A 23732-nucleotide genomic window follows, 5' to 3' on the forward strand; every position below is an offset into this window, starting at 1 on the left:
ATCTACACTTGCATTTTTCCTATTATCCTACTAATGTCCTTTTTCTGGTACAGGATCCACTTCATGATCCTTCGTTGTATTTAGTTTCATTTTTCCTTGGTCTCCTCTGAGCTGTAAACTGTTCCTCAATCTGTCTTCTATGACCTTGACTCTTTTGAAGAGTACTGGCCAGTTATTTCTTTAAGAAAGTGTCTGTCAACTCAGTTTTGTCTGATTTTTCTGTTGCTTAGATTCAGATTGCACATTTTTGGTAAGAATGCCACAAAAATGATGTGACCTTCTCAGTGCAACAGGTCAGGAGGCACAGGATGTCAAATGTTTTAATGCTGGTGATGTTAATTTTGATCACTTGGTTAAGATAGTGTCTGCTAGGTTTCTCTCCTATAAAGTTACTATTTTTTTTCCATCTGTAATCATTAAGTATCTTGTGGGAAGATGTTTTGAGACTGAGCAGTTAGCCTATTTGTTTCATACTTTTAAAAGAAAACAGCTTCAATTAAGGCATAATTGACACATAATAAACTGCAAATATTTAAAGTATGCAGTTTGATATGTTTCGATATATGTAAAAACCCTACACTACAATCAAGATAATGAGCATATCCATCACCCCAAAATGTTTCCTCACATCCCTTTGCGCTCCTTCCTTTCTTCTTCTCCCTGACTTCTGCCTTCCATCTCCAGGTAACCATGGATCTGCTTGCTGTCAAGATGAGTTTGCACTTACTAGAATTTTATATAAATGGAATTGTACAGCAGATACTCTTTTTTTGGCGGGGGGAAAGTGGGGTGTCTGGCTTCTTTCACTCAACGTAATTATTTTGAGATTTTTGTCATCTTGTACTATTCGCTAATAATTCATTCCTTTTTATTACTGAGGAATATTCCATTGAATGTATAGACCACTGTTTGCTTATGTCATTAACTGCTGCTGGACATTTAATTGATTCCAGGTTTGAGCTATTACAAATAAAGATACGAAGAACATCCGTGTACAAGTCTTTGTGTGGACATGGTGTGTTTTCATTCCTCCTGAATGAAGTGAAATGTTTGGATTACATAGTAGATATACATTTAATTTTAAAGAAAAGACCCATTTTTCCCCAAAGTGGTCGTACCATTTTGTATTCTTAACAGTGTAGCAGCATTTTAGTTCTACCGCATCCTTACCAACACTTGCTAATAGTCAGTCTTTTCAATTTCAAGCATTCTCATAGATGTGTAGTGGTTCCTTATTGGTTTTGAATTCCCCTAATGATTAATGATGTTAATCATCTTTTCATGTGCTTATTTGCCATCCAAATATGTTCTTTGATGAAATATATATTTACATCTTTTGCCCATTTAAAAAAATTGTCTTGCTTATTATAATTATTGAGTTTTGAGAGTTTTTTTTACTGCATTTTGAATAGTTATTTATCAGATATACTAATTGCGAATATTTCCTCTCAGCCTGTGCTTTTCTTTGTTCTCTTAACAGTGTCTTTTGAAGAGCAAGTTTTTATTTCTGACGAAATCTAATTCACCAATTTGTACTTTTATGAATCATACTTTTGTGTCACGTATACAGAATCTTCACTAACCCAAACTCACACACATGCTCTCCTATTTATATCTTTGTCTAAAGTGTTATAATTTTAAGTTTAGTTCTCTAATTTTGAGTTAACTTTTGAATATGATATGAGATATGGATTGAAGTTCATTTTTCTGCACATACATCCAATAGTTTCAGAAACATTTGATGAGAATACTAACCTTCTCTCCTTCCCCCAATTGCCTTTGCACTTATGTCAAAAATATTCGCTGAAGTATGTGTGGGTGTGTTTTCTGAATTCTCTGTTCTACTCCATTGATATGTTTATGCATGTTTATGTCAATACCTCACCGTCTTGGTTACTCTAGCTTTGTGATTGGTCTCGAAATCACGTAACGTAGGTCTTCCAACTCGTTCTTCTTTTTCAAAGTTGTCTCGGCAGTCTTTTGATCTGCCATATGAATTTTAGGATAAGCTCGTCAGTCTCTATAAAAAAAGTCTGTTGGGATTTTGTTTGGAAATACATTGAACCTATATGTCTTCTATATCGCTTTGGGTAAAATTGACGTTTTAACAGAATTGAGTCTTCTGACCCATGGATGTGGTATATTTTTCCTTTTTATTTAGGTCTTTAATTTCTTTGAGTAATTTTTTTTGTTGTTTTTGTTTTTAGCTTTTAATGTCCAAGTCTTTCACATCTTTTGTCAAATGTATCCCTAAGCATTTCATATTTTTGATGCATTGGTAATGTTTTGTTTTTAAATTCAGTTTCTTTCTAGTTATTTATTGTGAGTATGTAGAAATACAATTGATTTTTATGTGTTCATCTTGTATCCTGCAACCTTGCTAAACTCACCTAATAGTTCCAGTAGCTTATTTTCTAGGTTCTATGGGATTTTATATGTAGACTATCATGTTCTCTGAGAATAGGATGGTTTTAGGTCTTGCTTTAAAATCAGTCCTTTATTTCTTTTTCTTGCCTTATAGTACTGGCTAGAATCCCTGTACCATGTTATGTAGGCAAAAGAGATGCTGAGGGTTGTATCAAGACATTAAGCGAGGAGTCTTGTGCAGAGAAGGACAGACGCGAAGAATATTTAGAAGGCAGAACCTATCGGACTTGGAAACAGATCGGGGAGGGGGATGAGGAGGGAAGCCCTTCCAGGATTCTGGTGGGGATGCTGTTTGCTAAGACGTTTGCTAAGACGAGAAGCCCCAGAGGAAGAGGAGGTTTACCGAAAAAGATGCAACGCTGAGCAAACGCTTGTTGCTCAGCTGTTGGCTTTCTGGTTTTAGTCATTCAGAGACTCTTGGCGGTAAAATGGGGAGGTGGGGTTAGGTGATAGCTCTGCCTCTTCCTATTTCAGCTTTCTAAGCACTCATGTGTCAAAGCCCATTTGATTGATGCTGAGGGTACTTAAAACTGGATGGTTCCCTAATATAAAGGAGGATCTTTGTCTCTGAAATGACAGTAATTTAGAATCTGCTGATCTGGGGCCTGGCCCATGCGGAATGAGACTATGAAAACTCAACCATAGCCGCTTGCTGGAAAGGCCTGGCATCATCACTTATTCCTCCTGGGCTCTCAGACAAGTCCCCTCTCCCCTCGGCCCCATTTCTCCCTCTGTTAAATGGGGAAATGATTATAACATCAGAGTGATTGTGGGCATCCGATGAGTATTTGCTTTATTAGCCGCAAAACTGATAAAAACGTGACATTCTTTTTTCTAACATCTTTGTTTTCATACAAAACAATGCATTCACATTATGAATTTAAATAATATAAAAATGTGCAAAGTAAAAAGTGAAAAAAAGTCTCTATTCCTCAGAAATGACTAGATACTTTAGTGTATATTCTTGCGTATAAACAAATATACACTGTAACACACAGCTTTTTTCTTTAAAAATGGGGTTATACTATACATTCTTTTCTTTAGCTTGCCTTTTCCCCCACTGAATAAATTTTAGACATCCTTCTATGTCCATGCTGTACAGTAGTCCATTGTATGAATGCATCGAAACTTTTAAAATCATTCCTCTGTCGATGAACATTTAAGTAGCTCTCATATTTCTTGGTTTAATAAATAATGCTATCAGACATACTCACATATAGGTACCTTTATACACCTGTGCCGGCATTTCCTTCAGATAGATATCTCAAAGTGAAGTTGCTCTATCAAAGAATATGTGCATTTACATCTTTGGCAATCCAAGCCAAACCCAAGGCTTTATTAAAAACGGCGTATTTGAACACAAGGGTGTAAACTGTCTTGTGAGTGCCGCGGCAGTGAGCTCTCAGAGCTGTGTGTGGAAGGGGCTTTGCCTTGTGATGCCCTGTGAAGACAGGAGGAGATGTGAATAGCTGTGAAACATCCTAAAACCTGACATTTTGTGGGTATTTTATTTTACACGTTAAATCAGATTAAATTTGCTTTGTTAAAGAAGTTGGGAGATCCACATTCCCCCTGCTATACCCGTTTGCAAAACTGGTACCCAAGTATGATCAGCAGGTGGCACTAGGAAGAAGCAAGTAGGATCTTCAGTGGAAATTTTCGTGAAGACTAGAGGATGATGCAGGTTTTCTTTCCAATTTTAGCAGATGGCCGATAAAAAAATTCCTTGGAGTTTATTTTACATATGGTCTCCCATCTGGGTATTTGAGAAAAGTACAGTTTTGTTATCAAAACAGTATTTATTATGGTGAAGGAGTTTGTATTTCATAGCAGAAGAATTTTTCAGTGAATAAAGCCAAAAACCTGTTCAATAATGTTTTGCAGTTTCTTGGAGGGAACAGGGGAGCATGGGTTCTTCTATTTTCCTTTCCAGTTACCATCCTAAGTTAGCTTTTATCGATTCAGCTCCTCAAGGTTGAATGAAGTGCATTATTTGCAAGATCCCCAGAGAACAATGTTCTCCACTGGGTTTAAGAACTAGGAACATGTGGAGTTATAAGTGGGTCAGAGTCAAGGCAGAAAGAAAACCTGCCATGTGAGGCATATATTCCTCATCCTGATTCCAAGCTTATATCAAATAAACTTCTGATGAGTTGACTATTTGCATCATTTTCCTTCGTGTAGGCAGGAAGCTTCTTTGGCTGACTCTGGGTCACCCAATGGTTGAAGCTCACCCAAAGGATGACGTTTAAACTCCTTCACATGCCTTGCAGAGCCCTGCCCACCTCTGCAGTCTCGGCTCTCACCATGTCTGACCTCTTCCTCTGGGATCCTTCCATCTTCAGATGTTGCAGGCCCTCAGCGGCGCTTCTGTCACCTCTGCACACAGCTCTCCTTTTGCCTGGAGCATCCGTCGCCATCCTTTGGGCCCCTCTCCCACCTCCATGGCTGCCTTTTTTCACCCGATCAACTTGGCCGATTCCTCAGACCCCTGCTTATCTTTTACTTTCTCTCTAAAGCCTACTGTGCCCCTCACGTCTGGGGGGGCACTTTGTTTTTCTCTCTTCATGGTACTTATATCTGTCACACTGTGTAGTGACTACAAGGTTAGTTACTCTTCTCTCCTGCTCTGAGTTCCACAAGGGAAGTGAATCTCATGCATCACTGGAGTCCTAGTGCCTTTCACAGTGCCCGGCACATAGTAGAAAGTCAAGTATATTTGATAAATTGAATTGCAAATTAACATGCACATTTGATGGTTTAAAATTTTTTGTCCCTTGTGAGTTTAGCCATCCAAAGTTAACTTCTCCGAGGCCAAGGGTATCAGCCTGACCCAGCCTGTCAAACGTGATAAGGGTGTGGGCCAGACTTGGGCCATGAGGAACTTACTCATGACAAGGTGGTCAGGTCGCCAGTCTTTCTGGTGATGTCCCAACCTCCACCTCCACACGGAGCTCTTATACATCTGCAGCAAACTTGAGAGCTGTCATGGAGTGTAGAGTGCCTTCTGCTTATGCAGCATGGCACCCCTGGAGCCTGATGCAGTGGCCCAGGGTTCTGGTGCAGAACAAGCAGAAGACTGAAGACAGTAGCGAGGGGACTCCAGCTGTCAGAAGGTGGCAGATGATTCAGGGCCGCTGGCAGAGACGCTGTAGGAGCCGTGGTTTCACCTCCCCATCTGCTTCAAGTTTTATTGCCTTCGTTGCCAAGAATAGAACTTCACCTCCTGCTTAGCTATATCATGCTGTTCTTGTGCCCCTTGCTTAACAGCTCAATTTGTTTGCTGGAAAAATGATAGCATCTGAAACTGACGATGCTGTTCCTCCCTGGAGAAGCCTACTTAGGTCCCGTTCACTAGGAAGTCCTTTTAAGCAACCCAAATGACAACTGCCACATGCGTAGTACTTTGCAGTTTGTCATGTGCTTTTTATACACATGACCTGTTATCCTCACTCGATTTGGGGAATCATCACTATCTCCAGTTTACAGATGAGAAGACAGAGTTTCCGAATCAAAGGTACTGGCTCATGGTTATGCATGACTCCACAACGGCTAGTGCACTCCCATCTCCGACTCGCTTTAGTTCAGACATTTCCTGTGACCTACTAAGTGCCAAGTGCTAGAGATAACAGAGTGAGTTAGATGATTTAATGTGAAATGAAACACCGGACCAGGGTCAGGACACCTGGGTTCCAGTCCTGGCTCCATCTCTTTTTTTTTTTCCCCTCCAGCTTTATTGAGATATAATTGAGATACAACATCGTGTATTTTTAAAGTATGCGACATAGTGGTTTGATACATGTATATATTGCAAAATGATTACCGCAGTAAGGTTAGTAAACACATCGATCACCTCACATAATCACAATTTTTTTATAGTGAGAACATTTAGGATCCACTTTCTTGGCAACTTTCAAGTATATGAAACAGTATCATTAGCTGTAGTCACTATGCTGTACATCACCTCCCCAGAACCATTCATCTTCTTTGTACACTTTGTCCAACATCTCCCCATTTCCCTCATCCCCCAGCCCCTGGCAACCACAATTTTAATCTGTTTCTATGGGTTTGGCTTCTTATTATTTATTTATTTTTTAAGATTCTGCACTGATATGATATCATACAGTATTTGTCTTTCTCTGATGTATTTTACTTAGCATAATGCCCTCAAGGTCCATCCATGTTGTTGCAAATGGCAGGATTTCCTTCCTGTTAAGGATGAATAATACTGTGTGTGTAACATTTTTTTAATCCGTTCGTCCATTGATAGTTGCCTAGGTAGTTTCCAAGTGTTGGTTATTCTGAATAATGCTACAATGAACGTGGGCATACAGGTATCTCTTAGAGATGGTGATTTCATTTCCTTTGTACAGATACCCAGAAATGGGATTGCTGGATCATATGGCAGTTCTATTTTTAATTTTTTGAGGAAGCTCTATACTGGTTTACATTGTGACTGTACCAATTTATCTTCTCACCAATAGGTGTGAAGTGATAATCTCACGATTATGATTTTCATTTCCCTGATGATTAGTGATTTTGAGCATCTTTTCACGTACCTGTTGGTCATTTGTCTTTTTTTTTTTTTTTTTTGAAAAATGTCTGTTCAGGTCCTCTGCCCACTTTTAAATCAAATTATTATTTGCTATTGAGTTGTATGAGTTCCTTATATAATTTGGATATTAACCCCTTATCAAATATATGGTTTGCAAATATCTTCTCTTATTCTGTAGGTTGCTTCTTCATTTTGTCGATAGTTTCTTCTGCTGCGCAGAAGCCTTTTCAGTTTGATGTAGCCCCTACTTGTTGATTTTTGCTTCTGCTGCTTGTGCTTTTGGTGTCGTATCGTGCTGCCAACTCCTGGCTGGCCATGGCCAAGTCGTCTACCCCTTCCTTCAAGGTTTCAGTGCTTCCTCAGTAAGAAGAGAAGATCATAGAGTGTCACTAAGGTTCCTTCCGGTTCTAATCCTTTGTGATTCTGTGAGTTTCGCTTTCCTAGACTTCCATAAAACTCCCTGCTGGAGTTAAAATTCTGCACAGATTTCTGCTGCCAGGTTTCAGCTGGAGCACAAAGGGCCTTATGCGATCAATCATCTTCTCGCTATTGCTGGGTCAGTGAAGCCCGGGGCTTAGTGAAGCTCTGAGAATGAAGGCTGTACCACAGCTGCTTCTGGAGCGGCCCCGGGGCTGGTGGTGGCAGTCTCCTCACCTCCGCCTTGCCCGCTCCCAGGAGGGTGACTGAGCTGTGACTGCACATTCCGTCCTGAGTCATCCTGTGGTGTGGTTGGCTGAGGATAGCGAATATTGGCTAAGGCAAGACATCCTTCCCGTCGGTTCCCTCAAAAGCCCATCTGGAAAGGTTCGCATCTGCCCAAGTCCTTGCACCTCTTGGCTGTGTCTCCTGCCAGGGACGCCCTTCCTGCACTCGTCCTCCTGACAAACTCTTCCTAAGCTCACCTGTGTCAGAGTTGGTGCCACCAAATCTGTGAAGGCCTTTTCTGACGCCCGCCTCCCACTCCGCCTCCCACTTCTCCACTGCCCTGCCCCACAGGCAGTTCCTCGGGGTTCCAATTTTATACGCCTCTATCATAGGACCCTCAAACGTCGTTTCTTTGGGGCGTGTTTCTGGTTGAGAGACGGTGAGGCAAGGGTCTGGGGTCACTGCAGACCTGGGCGAAAATCCTTTCGTCATCATTTTCTAAGTTACCTTGGGTACGTTACTGAATGACTCTGAGCCTCAGTTTCCTCACTTGTAGCACAATAGGGATACTGTAAGAATCATACTCTGTCCCCTCAGCAAATGGATACTTACTGCTCTGCTGCTCCTGCTAAACTGGGGGTGGCCCAGGGAGCTGGGAGATTCATTTCCGTCTCCCCAGTGCCCAGCACAAAGGGGACCCACAAAGGGGACCCTCAGGCCTATGCGTGTGAAATGAATGACTCTTGAGAGGTTTTGTGGTCTTAGGTGGAAATTTACGAACGCTTACACAAAGCATTCTAGGTGTTTCTGGCTTATTGGAAATGGACTTATTTTAATTTTTAATAAAAAATCTAATCTTGAGACTATCTCATTATTTGATGATAGATCATTTAGGAGAGGAAAAGAGCCGATATTTTCTCTTTGACTGAATGACATCCCAGCTTGGCTTAAACTTTTTTTTGTCCGCCTTAGATGTTTTTCCCACCTCCCAAGGACAGCTCTGTGCAATAATACTTTAAAGAGTAGAAATGCTATTGTTTAATTTTCTAAACTTCGATTTGGCCTGCAATACATTTAGTGTTTTAAATCACAACTATTATAATCTCACCGCTTTGCAGTACTGATTTTCTATGTGGAATTTCGAAATAAATGTGATCGTTAGAGGCCCATTGCTTTAATGTGCTTCCCCGCCAACCCCATCCCCAGCCATAACAGCAAGCTTCGCAAAAGAGAGAGTGAAAGAAGTAAACATTTTTCCGGGAGACTGTCTTAAAGGTCAAGAAAACCCTGCTTCCGAAAGCGAGGAAAAGGTCATCTTTCACCCTTCAATTTTTGTCCTTTCATTTCATTTTGCAAAAGTTCTTAGTGATGCCACCTCAGTCACTTGAGTAGAGGTGTCTAATTTTCTACAAGAAAATAGTGGAAGCAATTTGGAGTTCAGTGCCTATTTCAAAGGGAAATTATGAAAATTGCTCTGCCTATACCTTCTTTCCTCATCTCCAAAGAAACGAAGAAATCTCCCCTGCTCTTCTTCTCGTTCAGCTTCTTTGCTATATAATTGCTTCTTGGAGGAGTTCTCATTGAAAGGCGACGCGAAGTCGAGATTTGGATTTAGAAAGATGTTGTAATCGAATTTTCTGGCCTCATTAATGAAATATGATTCTCTTGTTCTTTCCTCTCTCCAAAACACACACCCCCTTCTCTGTCTGGAATGAACCCCATACATTTTCTAGAAGACTTATAAGAGTAGGAGGAAAGGATTCGTTTGGCTAGAATAGATCTAATAATAGTGCTAGCCTCTCCTTTTGGAACTAATGGCTCTTTTACATTTTAACTTTTTATTTTGGCATAATTTCAAACTTAAAAAATTGCAAGAATAATACAAATGATTTCTACACATCCTTCACTCAGATAACCCCCAATATTGACAATCTTCCACATTTGCTTTCTCCTTTCTAAAAGTTACATACATGACACCATTTTACCACAAAACGCTCTGTGCATATTTCCTAAATAAAAGAGCATTTTCTTTTATAGCCAGAGCGTCATTATCACAATCACGAGATTAACATTGATCCAATACTATTTTCTAATTTAATCCTATTCAGAATTTATTCAGATTTTGACAATTGTCCCAATGATGTATAGCAAAAGAAAGTCCTGGATCACACCTTGCATTCAGTTGTAGTGTCTCTTTAATCTCCTTTAATCTGGAAGAATTTCTTAGTCTTTCTTTGTGTTTCATGCCATTGGTGTTTTTGATGAATACAGGCTCCTTAGCAGACTACCCCTCAGTTTGGGTTTGTCTGGGTTTCCTTATTATGAGATTCAAGGCACAGAAGTGGGGTTGTGTTTTTCTCAGGGGTGTCATCTCTGCAGGCACACGATGTCAGTGTGTCTTATTAACGCGATGTGGTTAAGATGTGCCTGCAAGATTTCCACTGAGAAGTTGCCATTTTCCCCTTTCTAAGGGATAAGCACCTTGTGGGAAGATACTTTAAGACTCCATAGTATCCTGTTACTCCTCAAACCTTCACACCTAGTTTTAACCTCAGTTGATGATTCTCGCTTAAATCAGTTATTATTATTGTGGTTGCTAAATGGTGACGATCTAACTCCACTCGCCCTTTTGTTAGTTGAGTTTCTGCTGCAAGGAAAACTTTGCTTTTTAATATATTTATCTGTGTATATATGCATGCATGTTAGCGTGGGCTCTTGGGTTCTTATTTTATTCGGTGAGTTATAATCCTTTACTGTCGCTATTTCTTTTGATGCTCAGATTATCCAAGATTTCACCAGTGGAGCCCTGTGTCTTTTTAGTGGTTCTTGTTTCTCTTCGAGCGCTCTCTACTTTTGCTACAGCAAGATGCTCCAGGCTTTTCTCGTATTTTCCCTGCCCAGCCTGGGACTCAGCCAAATTTCCGAGAAGCCCTAGTTTTTGTTTTTTGTTTTTTTGGTGGGTGCTAAGTGTGCTTGTTACTACAGGGATGTCACGTCAGTGCCCTTTCCCTTTTATAAAAAATATTTTGTGACATTCTCTTTGCCATCCTGAAATGAAATATAATCACACATAGTTCTTAAAAAAATAAACAAAAGAAAAACCTTACCTTAATGTTCTCTAAAGGAGAAAATAAGGAAATGTTCTTTATAACATAATTCTATACATCTCAATAAGTAAATTCGTTACATCAAGTAGACATAAATGAAGTGGTCATATACTTGTACCTACCTATAATGAATACATTTGGATGTAAGAAAATGAAGACAATTTGATTAAACATTATTTATATTCTTTCTCTTATATATATGATATTATATATAATATACACGATATTTAAAAATCATTGACATTTTAAACTCTTTCTTTGTATATAATCGCTGTGGTTGTATGGGTGACAGCTACCATAAGCCATATGCCACTAGTCATGTGATGCTTCTGAAATACTGAACAACTCTTGATAAAATTCCAGGAGAAGAAGGCGAAGTATAATTTTCCCTCTATTTACATGATTGGTGTACTCCCGGAAAATTGTGGTACTCAATTTAAATCACATAGAACATTCTTCTTGCTTCTGTGTGACATGGAGCTGGGTTCTAGGCTATCGCCATGTTATGTATAAACAGGTCTTTCACTTTACAAAGTGTGACAGGACTGGCCTCTGCCCGCCAAATGCCAGCAATACTCTCCGTTCGCTGTGACGACCAAAAACACTCCCGGAAATGTTCCAAACCTTCCCTAGGTGACAGTGCCAGTCTCGCTGAGAACCACTGATTGATTTATATGGAGCAGGGGCATTTTCATCTTTCTTCCTTAAGAAACACAAAAACTGTTATATTGCTTAACGGTGTTTAATGTGAACACTTTCCAGATTTAGGTCCAACCTTACAGGTCTGCCTGATTCCCACTTTACTTTTGCAAGGAGGATGACTCGATCCGTCTCTCGGCCTGGATAGTGAAGCAGCCTGAGCTCGCAGCCTGAGCTCGCAGCCTGAGCTCACAGCCTGAGGTGACCGGAGCTTGCACGCAGGGTGGGCATCCACACGAGGGAGGGTGTTTGTGACCTCCCCGAGCACCATGCTATCCTGCAGGCAGTCTTGCCACAATCCTTGTCCTCCAGAGAGTTTGTAGAAAGAATCCTGGGAGTCCTATGCAGACAAATGCCTCCACTGGATAGACGAGGAAACTGAGACCCAGAGAGGGAAAGAGACGTGGCCACATTGCAGTTGAAGTTGGTACCAAAGAATGAACACATGTTAGGGATCGAAAGGGCCTGAGAGACAATCCAGGCCACCCCGCTCTGGGTGAAGCCCCTCCATACCTGGACAGGTGACCAGGCTTCAGCTGGTGCTTGGTCATCTTCAGAAGGGGGCAGTTTAATACATTTCAAGGTAATTCATTCCACTGTGGGACTCCGCTAAATTTTAAAATATTTCTGAGTTGAGACTTTTCTCACCCTTTCTTCCCCCTTCCCTGTGGTTTGTTCCCTGCAGACCCTATGACGACAACCCTTCAGAAATTTCAAAATTTCTCCTGAGCTTTCTTAGCTCCAGTCTCTGGCATTGACCTTGGCACCGAGATTATGCGATGAACAAACCTCATAGGTCTTGTTCCTAGGGAGCTTTTAATGCGGTAGGAAGGCGAATACGACCCAGCGAGCCCCAGGTTGAGGTTCAGGACCCCCGCTTCCTTTTCCAACCTGATGTCGTGGAAAGAGCTTGGATTCTGAGCTGACTATGCGTGTGTTGACTCTGCACCACGACACGTGTGGCCTCGTTTTATGTCTTCCACTCTCTGAGCCCCATTTCCTTCTCTATAAACCCAAACGGCAACAGCCTCCTCAGGCTATTGGCTGACGCGCACGAGTTAGAGTATTAAGATCACCTTAAAGCACCCAGCACTACAGTGCCAATAAATGGCCGCTTCTTTCTCTTGCCTTTTTCCTAATCCCCTGGTGATGCGTTTGCAACTTCTAGATATTTAGAAAGTGCTTAAAGCTCCGAATAAAAAGATTTCTCAGAGTAAAAACCACTCAGACTTATCTCTGCTGCTCTTGGATTCGTCCTTTGGTAGATAACCAGGGGATACTTTAAAAATTTGACAGGTGAGACACTAACAAGGAGATCGTGGCCACCTGGATTTGAGGCGAAGGCAAAAGGGTACATGGCCACTCCGATTAATTGTTGTATATTGAATGTTATAATAGATACTGACTCAAGTTCCCGTGGACTCATAGCACCATATCTCCATGTCTTATACACTGACCTTATAATCGGTCCACATTATTAATGTGGTTTTTGTGAGTTCCTGTCAGTGCTCTCCAAGTACATTATACTTCTATAAGTGTCCCCTCGTCGTGCAGGTCTGAGGATGCTGGGCCAGAGGGGTTTATTATAATCTCCATAAGATGGATGAAGATTTTGGTGCTGTCCAGTAACAAATACTCTTTCTTGTACACGTCTCTCTGTGGCTACGAGTTTATGGGGTTGCATCCTAATATCCTAAAATGCTGTCTTGAGGTTGTAGTTCAGCCGTCCTGTCTGTATGGGTCATAGGCGAGGCGTCCCCTAGAGAGGACACACTTTCCAACGTCAGCGTCAGGGGTCTCGGAGTTGGCAGGGGATCTCTCAACCGAGCCTCTGGGGAATCTGGATGTGCTCCTAGGCCGTGGGAAGACGCTGTCTCCCGCCATCTAAGGGCACACTGAAGAGCCCTGTCACGCTGAGATGAGAGTATGTATAAACAGAACGACCTAGCTGCGTGCTCTTCTCTGTGTTTATTTCCCTCGTGCTCTCCTGAGCCATTAATAAAGTCTTTTGAAGCTCGTTTGCATCTGGACCATGGGGAACTAAGGAAAGAGACCGAGCCATGCTCCACTTAAAAGCATTAAAAGGGATCAAACTCCCCTCCTGTCCTAAGATCATTGCATGGGGACAGTGACTTGTGAGATACGCGCCCCTCCAGAAGCGGATTTGGGGGAGCAGACAAGACAGCCTGCTTCCACACGGAGAGATGGCCCCCACTGCCCCTCTCTGACTTGTTAAGGAGCAAAGATGTTTCCTTACAGGTGACCACCCAGGTTAAGTGACTGGGGGCGCTGGGCTGACATTTCCTGCGAGCCCATCTGAGAGCTTAGCCAAAGGTCTTGTCCAGGGCCACCCGCTCCCATGGAAATAAAGGAGGAGGGAGACGGACAGTGTTTATTTAAGGGAAAGTGGCTTGGGGAGCCGGCCTTCAGTGGCGCGGTAGGCGTTCCTTTGTAAACCTCAGCCTGGCTTGGCTTCCAATCCGCACGCAGGCTCATTTAGAACACCACAGAGCTTCCCGGTGATTCCCGACTAGTCAACACCTTCGTGCTTCCCCTTGAGATTTAAACCAGTGGTTGAAATCCAGTGCTTGCAGCAGATCCCGTCCTCACCCTGCTGGTGTAAATGATCAGGCGAACGACTGTCTAGTTCTCCAGCAGGCACTCGGCTGCCAGGCCTGCTTCTCAAAAGTAGATTGGTTTCTTGGTTTGTTGGTTATCATCCAGTGCTTTTCTGGTAGAGATTGGAGCTCTTGCCCAGAACCACCAGCCCTGCACTGCTGTCCATGCCCCGTGACCTTGAGCCAGGCCGGCCAGCCGCGGACCATGCCACCGGTACACAGGGCAGCAGGTGTCCAGGTTCCTGGCCCTGGTCCGAGGAGTCATCGCAGACTTTGCTGCCTTTCCCCACTCTGCTCTTTACTATTCCTGCCTTCCCGACTTGTCCCTTCTTGTGTGACTCACGGGTCACCTGACTTTTCTGAACCTCAGATCCCTTATTTGTAACATTATTAAAAATGATATCACATACATACACGAAGGACACTGAAGAACAAAAAAAAAAGTATTTTAAAAAGTAACATTGAATAAGCAGAAAGGAAAAAACCGATGTTGGTAGATTTCTCATTGTAGCTGTGAGGATTAAGTAAAACAATAAACGTAAGGCTCATAGGACGTGCTCATACGTGGTAGTTATTATATGTTATTAATTACGTCTTAAAGTATTAAGCTGTGAGCCTTCCTCTAGGAACTGGTTTATGAATCCTGAAAGATGATATGATTTTGCAGAAAAAGTAAGACCTTTGGGAATTTGAACACACACCTGGGTTCAGATCCTGGCCCCTCGGTGTCTGACTTTGGGGAAATGATTGATTTATCCTTTAAGTCCCAGTTTCCTCAACTGTAATAGTATTAGGCTGAGCGATATGAAATTGCCAATATCCGTATGACTGTTTTGACCTATAAAAACAGCAGTTTCATACAGCTCACCCTCTAATGCTTTACAAGGATTGGAAATTATGTATGGGAATGACCCAGCACAGCGCCTCTACTTCAGGCCTTCAGATCTCTTAGGGGCTGTTGCAATAATGTAGGTGAGAGATGCTGAGAGGGGCCGAGGATGGTAAGATGTGTTAAGAGGGGGAAATGTCAGAATTTGGTGACTAGAAGTGGTTGGATAACGCAAGAAAAGGTAAAGGTAGGGTGACTCCCAGAGTTCTGGTTTGGGGACATAGGTGGATGGTGCTACTATTGACGGACAAAGGAGGCACAGGAGGAGGAGACTTGAGAAAAGGGACAATGGATTTAGTTTGGGCCATGGCGAATTTCTAAAGCCTATGGAGATGTCTCATTATACGGGTCTGGAGACCAAGAGGGAAGTGTGTGCCAGACGTAGAAAGTGGGGGAAGTCGGCTGCATTCAGGGCGCACTTTAACTGAAGGTCCTGGGAGTGGTTGAAACTACCCAGGATTAGCACTCAAAGTACTGTTACCTGTGATCCTGGACAAAATGTAACAATGCCGAGCAAGTGAGACAGTGAAGTGGGTTCCAGCCAGCGTTTGCTGAGTCCTACTCCATGCAGGTTCCTTGCTAGGTGGGGACAGACAGATGTGGGGCAGCCTAGAGATGCGGAGATATTTTCCCTGCCTTTAAGGAATTAGCAGTTAAGTTAACTCAGCCTCTTTTTTTGTAGGGTCTTAGAGTATGGGGGAAAACTTCTAGCTACAAAGTATAAAAATGAAAACGCTATTATTACTCATCTTGTAGGATTCGATTTCATGCATACATATTGACAAGCCTAGCCCAGTGCCTGGAGCTCATCAATACTCCAAACGGTGGAAGGGCATTGGGAGGGAGGACACCTGGTTTAACTGTTACAGAATATGACATTGATATTCTTGTATTTTTTTAAAGCTCAGTGTGTAAAGTGTGGCGAGAACATTGGAGACACATGAGGACTGGGAAGGGGGAAAAGCCGGGGGCTTGATTTTAATGTAGCCGATAACTTTGGAGGTGAGCTAAAGATTATTTCGCCAGTTCGTTAGCAGGAAAGCCTCAGTATAGGAAAAACGATTTGAGCTGGAAGGGGAGTGTACTCAGCAATTCAGTGTCGCGTTCAGATGGGATCAGCTGCGGTGCCTCCTGGGATCTCAAAAGGAGACTGTAGGGGAGAAAGCTGGGGAGGGAGGCCTGTGAGGCCAGGGAGCGGAGCCAGGCTGTGGGTCGGACTTCGCTGGGTGGCCCAAAGGAGTGTGGGAAGCATGAGGCTGCCACCCGAGGGGACCAGGAAACAGCTGAGGGTCAGGAGACGGGCCCAGTCACCGAAGAGAGTGCTGGGCGGGCGTTCGGACTTCAGACAAGCTGGCTGGGATGAGCCTCCACAGAGAATCTAGAAGGTGATTGGGAAACCAAGGCAGAACAAGAAATTCTAACGTAAAATGAAATAACAAAAAATAGTGCCGCGTTAAGTCCAAATGTAAGATATTATTTAGTCCTCACAGCAGCCATAGGAACTGGACGCTCGTCCCGCTTTTGACAGGGGAGGATGCTGAACACAAGCAGGTTAAGGAGTTTGGCCAGGGCCCCCCGGCCAGGAGGTGGCCAAGCTGAGCTTTGACCCCAGGTCTGTCTGACTCCAAGGCCGTGCTCTGTGCCCTGCTGCTCCCTACACACTCAGATACGTGGACCCCGAGGAGGCGAAGGGGAGCCACAGCCTGGTCAGAGCCCACGTGTTAGGGGACCTTGAGAGAGCAGGGAGCGGGCAGAGGAGGCCGGGGGTGCTGCCTGGCCTGGCTGGTGCCCAGCGTCCATGTGTTCTCATGCCCCTCACGTGGCTCCCACGACAGGTTCCTTCCTACTGAGCAGGATGTATCACCTCACGTGTGTTGCAGAGTGGCTTCCCGATCGATCGTTCACTAATGATGGATAGATTATGGCCACGTAAAGTCTCTGTGCACCGAAAGTGGGATCTAGCAAACTGCCTCGATAACAGGTGGGGTTTGGGGCAAAGCATGCGGAGAGCTTCCTCTTTGCTGCTCCGTTGTCGTGATCGGCAGGGCTGGCTTCCCTGAGCAGCCCCTGTGCTGCTGTGTCACCTCCCAGGTGAATGCGACAGCATCTTCCATGGAAAGGGCACCTCAGGCTCTGGACTGCTGACCTGGTTCCACCTTCCAGCCAGGCGACCGCAGGCTTCCTACTTCACTCTCTGGGCTTCAATTTCCTCGTTCTCCTTACAGTGGAGATTTGAACATTAAATATGGTGATAGCTGAAAAGCACTGAAATTTATTGCTAACACCAAATAAATGTGATGTTATTATTCAAAACGAGGAGAGACTAATTCCCAAGGTCTCTTCTGAACGACCTCTTCAGACGCGTGAATCAATTATGACAGAAGAACATTGGGTCGGAAGTCTGGAGATTTTGTTTTAGTTCTGGCTTTGCCACTAGCTGCGTGGCCTTGATCAAGTCTCCAGTTTCTTTGGTTTTAGAGTGTGTGTGTGTGTATGTGAGAGAGAGAGAGAGAGAGAGAGAGAGAGACAGAGACAGAGACAGAGACAGCGACAGCGACAGCGACAGCGAGACAGAGAGACAGAGACAGAGAGAGAATTCCTTCCTGGGCCTGGCCGGGCAGGACGTGAAGACAGGCAGCTCTGCGTCCGTGTGAGTCCCTCTTACACTGCTGGCCTTAGCTCAGGCAAGGTGAGTCCTGCTTGGCTTGGCTCTGGCTTTGTACTCCCACAGCGATCTTCCTCCTTGCTCTGCCATTAAACAGAAGTTCCTACATCTCAACTGCTTTGTCTTTTCCCAAAGAACAAAGCTGTCATGGAAAGATCACAGACTTTTGAATCTGATCATCTTGGTTTCACATGATAACTACTGCTCCTTGGCCATGTGACCTTGGCCCTGGGACTCCACCTCTCTGAGCCTCTGTTTCCTTGCAGGGTTGTTGTGAGGATTCAGTCGATCATGGCTGTATAGCAAATAGCACAGAATATGTGTTTCACAAATGGAGTTTTCCCTTTCATCTTTCTAATTTGTTAAAATAGTTTTGCTTCTATAGAAGTTGGTTTACCTGGCATTCTGTCAACCGGGTATCTATTAAGTAATATTCCTGGGGTTCACGAATGCTGTAGTAATCAAGTTTTGTGATAATTTTATTTTGGCGAATATTTATTGAGCACCCACTCTGCTATATACTGGGTGAGTATAAATAAGGCACGGTCTTCATCCTCCTCGAGCACGTAGTCAAATGGGAGAGACAATGAATCATAATAGCCGCACACCCTATGATAGACCCAGCACTTCACGGTCTTTAACGTTAGTGACCCTCACAACAACCCTGTGGCGAAGGCATCACTATCACTCCCATTTTCCAGATGAGCAAACTGAGGCACAGGGAGGCGAGGAACCAGTTGAAGGTTATGTAGCTGCCGACGTGGCAGTGGCGTGAGGGTCCCTGGCACTGGCAGTCCAGCTTCAGCGTCCGTGTCCTTAGCTTTCATAATAGACTTAGGACTTAGCTTTCATAATAGACCGTGTCCTTAGCTTTCATAATAGACTGTGTAGCTCTAATACAGTACAGCTCTAAACTTAAAGACACGAGCGTATGTAGAGCACAGTGTGATGGAGGAGTGCCAGGCGTGGAAGGATGAGATGCCACCACCGTGGAGCACAGAGGATGGGGGCGGCCGTTCTCCTGGAGGGTCGTAGGCCAGGACAGGGTTCTCAGAAGGAATCTTTGAGCTGGGCCTTAGAGGATAAGTAGGAGTTCTGCAGGCAAAGAAGCGGGAGAGAGGTCTAGGTGTAGGGGCATGAAAGAGGGACTGAGGACGGGGGCGGGGGGATGGGGGGCCGGGAAAGGCAGGAAATGAGGCTGTGGAGAGAAAGAGAGTTCGCCTGCCAAGGACGGGGGCCTTCTAAGCCCGCCGATGAGTTTCACATGAGTGGTCAGCTGCAATTCCTTGGGAATAATTAATGTTAAATCCTTTAAACTCAGAGGTCCCCAACCCCTGGGCTGTGGACCGGTACCTGTCCATGGCCTGTTAGGAACTGGGTCGCACAGCAGGAGGTGAGCAGTGGGCAAGCAAACGAAGCTTCATCTGTATCTGCAGCCGCTCCCCAGCGCCAGCATCACCGCCTCAGCTCCACCTCAGATCATCAGGCCTTAGATTCTCACAGGAGCACTGGTCCCTGGTGCCAGAAAGGTTGGGGACGGCTGCTCTAAACTGTTCAAGCAAACCCAGGGAAGTCATCACTGACAAAACGAGCAGGCGTTCTGTTTTGTTTTGTTTTGCCACTTAGGTTTTCTTAACTGGAATTCTTAAAGGCTGTGGAGGGTGACGCTGTTTGTCCACGCAGGGGCCGGTCTGGCAGGTTGACCTGGGGCCCGAGGTGGCCGCGCTGACCGTCGCGCTGAGAGCTTCTTTGGACACCCTTCCTCCAGTTCAGCACATTCCACGTCTGAGTTTAAAATTCGAGTCTCACCCCTGCCAGACAGCAGTTCCTATTTTCGCTGGTACTGGGAGAGTTGCCGTATCAAAATCAATCATGTGTGAGATACTGGACAACAGGGTCGGGTTCCAATGGCCAGTAAGGGGCTTGAGTAGTGACGTTATGACGCCCTCAGTTGGCTCCGTGGCTGTAGGTGCTCAATTAACATTCAGTCGATGAGGTGGAGCCCTCATCTCCCCTCCCCAAGCAGACCTCCTCTCTTCCTGTGTTCCCTAAATATGTAAAGGGTACCATCCCCCCACATTGCCGAGTCCCTCTCTCTCCCTTCACCTCCGTCCAGTCGCCAGGGGCCACTAAATCTACCCGCGTCACGTCCCATCCCGACCCCGTTGCCGCGCCCCCAGCTTAGGCTTTCGTGACTCTGCAAGCCCCCGTATCTCCCTGCACCGTTCCTTCCAAACCATTCGTCACGAGGGCCAGAGTGATACAGGTGCCATGTCACCTGCCGGTTGAAAATCCGCCAGTTTCCGACAGACTGAGCACAAATACCAGGCGTTTGCGATCCCTTCCGCCCGCCCCGCCTCCCGTTCCCAGGCGCGTGCGCGTCTCCCTCTCTTCGCTTTCCCCGTGTAACGTCGCCCATTGTGGAGGCTCCAGCCACCGTCCAGGGGCCTGATGACCCAGATCTCTCTCCCAAGCTCCAGACACACACTTCCGGGTGACTCTGGGACCTCTCCAGCTGTGTATCCTCTGGATTTCTCTGTCTGGCTCTTCATCTTCCCCAACTTCCCCCAAACCTCTCCACTGCGATGCTTCCCCATCCGCCTAGACATTAGGACGTCGTCCTGCATGCTCCTGTCCTCCTCGCCGGGTCACCCTTCAGTGACTCCTCCTCGCTTTAGGACGATGTCTAAACTCCTCCAAATGATCTTCGAGGCCCTTCCCTGTCAGGCCCTGCTCACGCCCAAGCTGGGTCTTCTTCCATTCCCTTTCCTCCCTTCATTCCGGACATGGGCTCTGGAACCGGAGGACCTGTGTTCAGATCCTGCCTCCATGTCTTATTGGCTGTGTAGCCTTTGGCAAGTTGCTGAACACCTCTGGACACCCATTTCCTTATCTGTAAAATAAGGTCGTGGAGGATTAAATGAGAATAGTACACATAAAGTGCTTATGATAGTGCCCATCCATAATTAGTGCCCAGCAGGTGTGCGCTAATGACGTAATTGTTGTCATAGTGATCTGACCCCCGCAGATCTCAGGAGTGAGACTTCACTGCACTCCCCTCTCCCCCCTCTCTGCTGTCCAGCCACGGGGACTATTCGCAGTTCCCCGGACGCATCCCGCTGTCTCCCGCCTTCATGACACTGCTCTGCGACAGCGTGTTCCCGGCTCAGTTCTTTCTCTCGGCCTCACCCGCCTCTCTCCCACTCTGCCCTTTCCCGTCTGGCCCTCAGGCACCTGACTGCAGACTGCTTCGTTCTCGGCTGACTCAGAAGTCGCCTTGAACTTCGGGAGTAGGGATTTTCCCTGGGTGCGAGGCTCGGTCCACTGAGGCTGGAAGGGGAAGGGGCTGGTTCCTGCGCCGTGTCCAGCGTGTGCTTTGTGGCATTTCTTTGTCTACCCAGAGGCTTGCTTTTGCTTAAGATCTGCTGCCTGTGCCTGTGATACCAAGGGTCTCGGTTGCTAAGATTAGATGCAAATCTGCCTGCCTGATGGAGGACTGCTCTAACTGACTTTGACTTCCTCAGTGTTGCAGACACAGTCTTTCTTCAGGAATTGTCCTTTACCTGCCCCTCGCCGCTAACAATGCTTTGCAGCTTGGTATCCTAGTTGCTGAATTTCTCTCTCAAAATATTTTAGCTTGCTTCCCCCAGGTGCCCGGCCAGCTTCCTCGAGTGCACCATCAATCTCTCACCCAGATCTCCTGCTCACATAGATTATCTCCACGCGCCTGTCACTGCGGCTCGGCGCGAACTCTCCGCTGATTAATGTCACGTGCGTGTTTGTAACACAGCCTTCAACTGTGGTGATGTCAGGATAAATCATTGTTCAGGACCTGTTAGCTGGCAGAAGCCAGGGACCTTAGTGTGACCCCTTCATTTTATAGGTGAATTCAACAAAGCCCAAGAGGTTAGGCGACTTTCTCAAGGTCCCACAGACAGAAATTACCTGACTAAATCGGGACTAGAGTCCAGATTTTCTGCCTTTTGCGTCAACAATCTTTCGGACTCACCAAAAGTGATTTTTCTTTTTCTTTTTCCATCGAAATTTTTTTTCAACTTAAAAAAACTTTTGAGAACATATGCATAACATAAATTTTACCGTCTTAATCATTTAAGTGTCCAGTTCAGCGGTGTTAAGTACATTCACACTGTTGTGTAACTGTCACCACCAACTCCAAAACCCAGAATCTTTTTCATCTTCTCCAGCTAAAACTCTACCCATCAAATACTAACTCCCCATTCCCCCTCCCCCAGCCCCTGGTAACCATTCTACTTTCTGTCTCTATGAATCTGACTCTTCTAGGTACCTCATACAAGTGGAACCACACAGTATCTGTCCTTTTGTGTGATGGCTTATTTCACTGAGCATAATGTCCCAAAGGTTCAGCGATGTTGTAGCATGTGCCACAATTTCCTTCCTTTCTATGGCTGAATAGTATTCTATTGTATGAATCTACTGCATTTTGTTTATCCGTTCATCTGTCGATGGGCATGGGTTGCCTCCACCTTTGGCTATTGTGAACAATGCTGCCATGAACATAGATATACGAATATCTGTTCACCAAAAGCTATTCCTTATAAAACTCTTTATCTTTAGAGACACTTGCTGCTGCTGCTGCCTACTGTTGTTACTAATATTTATTTTCCTAATAGAAACTAGAAAATGCAAGAAAGAACAATAAAGAATATAAAAATCGCTGGCTTTTTGTGGCACATATTTCCAGGATTGTATTATATGCCCATAATTTAAAAAGTTTTATACAGACTGAGAATTTTAACAGGTAGGCCAATCTGTGTAGTAGGAAGAACACTTGAAAATATTTAAGACGGAGAGTATGAAAACTGAATGTGATCTTGACCAACCCTGGCATTTTAGATATGAGTTCATTCAAAGTATGATCTTACCTTAACAGCACCACAGCTTTGTAGGGGTGCTTCTTTAAGACCATTTTAACATCTAAAAAGAGAATTTTGAATTAGGGTATTTCCCAGTTACGTTTCTTAGGTTTCCACTAGGGGGCAGTAACAGACAGATATTTTTTAATGGGCTGGGTGAGTGCCCAGCAATCAGGCCACCGCAAATCTTCGTATCTCTTTCAGCCATCCCTGCATTCAGTGGATTGCACGTTCCACAGCAGGTTGGGGTAACAACGGAGATGCCATCAGCTGTAGCCTAAGTGCAGGAGTTCAGGCTAACGTCAGTGCATGTTGATCCCAAATTGTATTTTTATTTAATTCACATTAGTCCAGCGATTCGCAAACCGAGCGAATGTCAGAATCACCTGTCGTGCTGTTTGCAAAATACGTATGCCCAGGTCTCATCCCAGATCTATGAAATCAGAATTTCTGGAGTCGGGGTCTAGTTACACAGACTATATTTAGATCCTGGTCGATGACTTCTTGCTAAGAACCAATGCATTAGTCCTTAACTTTAATAATTTTAGTAGTTGGGGGGAAAGTGAGGAGAGTGAATATGAAATTCTGGAAAATCTATCTCCTTTCGAAAAACAGAAGTTGCTGAAGGGTCTGGTGACTACGGGAACCACACCCAGCACAGCCAGGAGGCTTCCACACAGACTGCACCAGAAACCCCGACAGGCGATCTGGAACGGGAGCCATCCTGGCAAACTCAGGGTCTGTGGTTATAGTTCCAGGAAGGCCATGCTCAGGGGCCAAACCCTTTGGTGTGAGGACAGAGCTCAGATACCAATGATGTCTGCTATGTTAAAAGGTTCTTTTCTATAGTATTCAGGAGAAAGAGACCTGTAATTTTTTCTTATCCGAGGTAAAAATGGCACAGAAGACCTCAGTTCTCATCCTAACCATGCCTCTAGCCAGCTATGGCACCCAAGGCAAGTCATGTCACCTCTGTGAGCCTCAGCTTCCGCATTCGAATTACGAGAGGATTGGGTGATATTGAACTTTGAGGATCCTAATGGTTCTAAAAATTCAATGATTCTGTTAGTATTAATAATCCCGATTTGTATGATACTACTCTGGCAAAGAGCAGAAGAAATATTCAGTAATGCAATGAATGGCAGAGACTATAGACCATGTAGTTTAATTTATTTAAGGCATACACACTGAATTCAAAGGAGAAAAAAATATTGCTTCTGAAAAAAGTATTG

At 44.6% G+C, this 23732-nt stretch overlaps 1 protein-coding gene across 6 annotated transcripts in view; it reads left to right on the top strand.

Annotated features, from left to right (window-relative positions):
- TTLL11 (tubulin tyrosine ligase like 11) overlaps positions 1 to 23732 on the top strand; it is a 210433-nt gene that overhangs the window by 56484 nt on the left and 130217 nt on the right. The window contains exon 1 of one of the 6 annotated variants that reach the window (XM_039866705.1): positions 11424 to 11634. The exons of the other annotated variants lie outside the window; for them this stretch is intronic. The gene's annotated coding sequence lies outside the window, so the exon portion shown is untranslated. Of the gene's footprint in view, positions 1 to 11423; positions 11635 to 23732 lie in introns of those variants that run through there. 6 annotated transcript variants of the gene reach the window in all.

This window comes from Pteropus medius, unplaced genomic scaffold (assembly GCF_902729225.1).
Source record: "Pteropus medius unplaced genomic scaffold, Ma_sr-lr_union100, whole genome shotgun sequence".
Taxonomy (NCBI): domain Eukaryota; kingdom Metazoa; phylum Chordata; class Mammalia; order Chiroptera; family Pteropodidae; genus Pteropus; species Pteropus medius.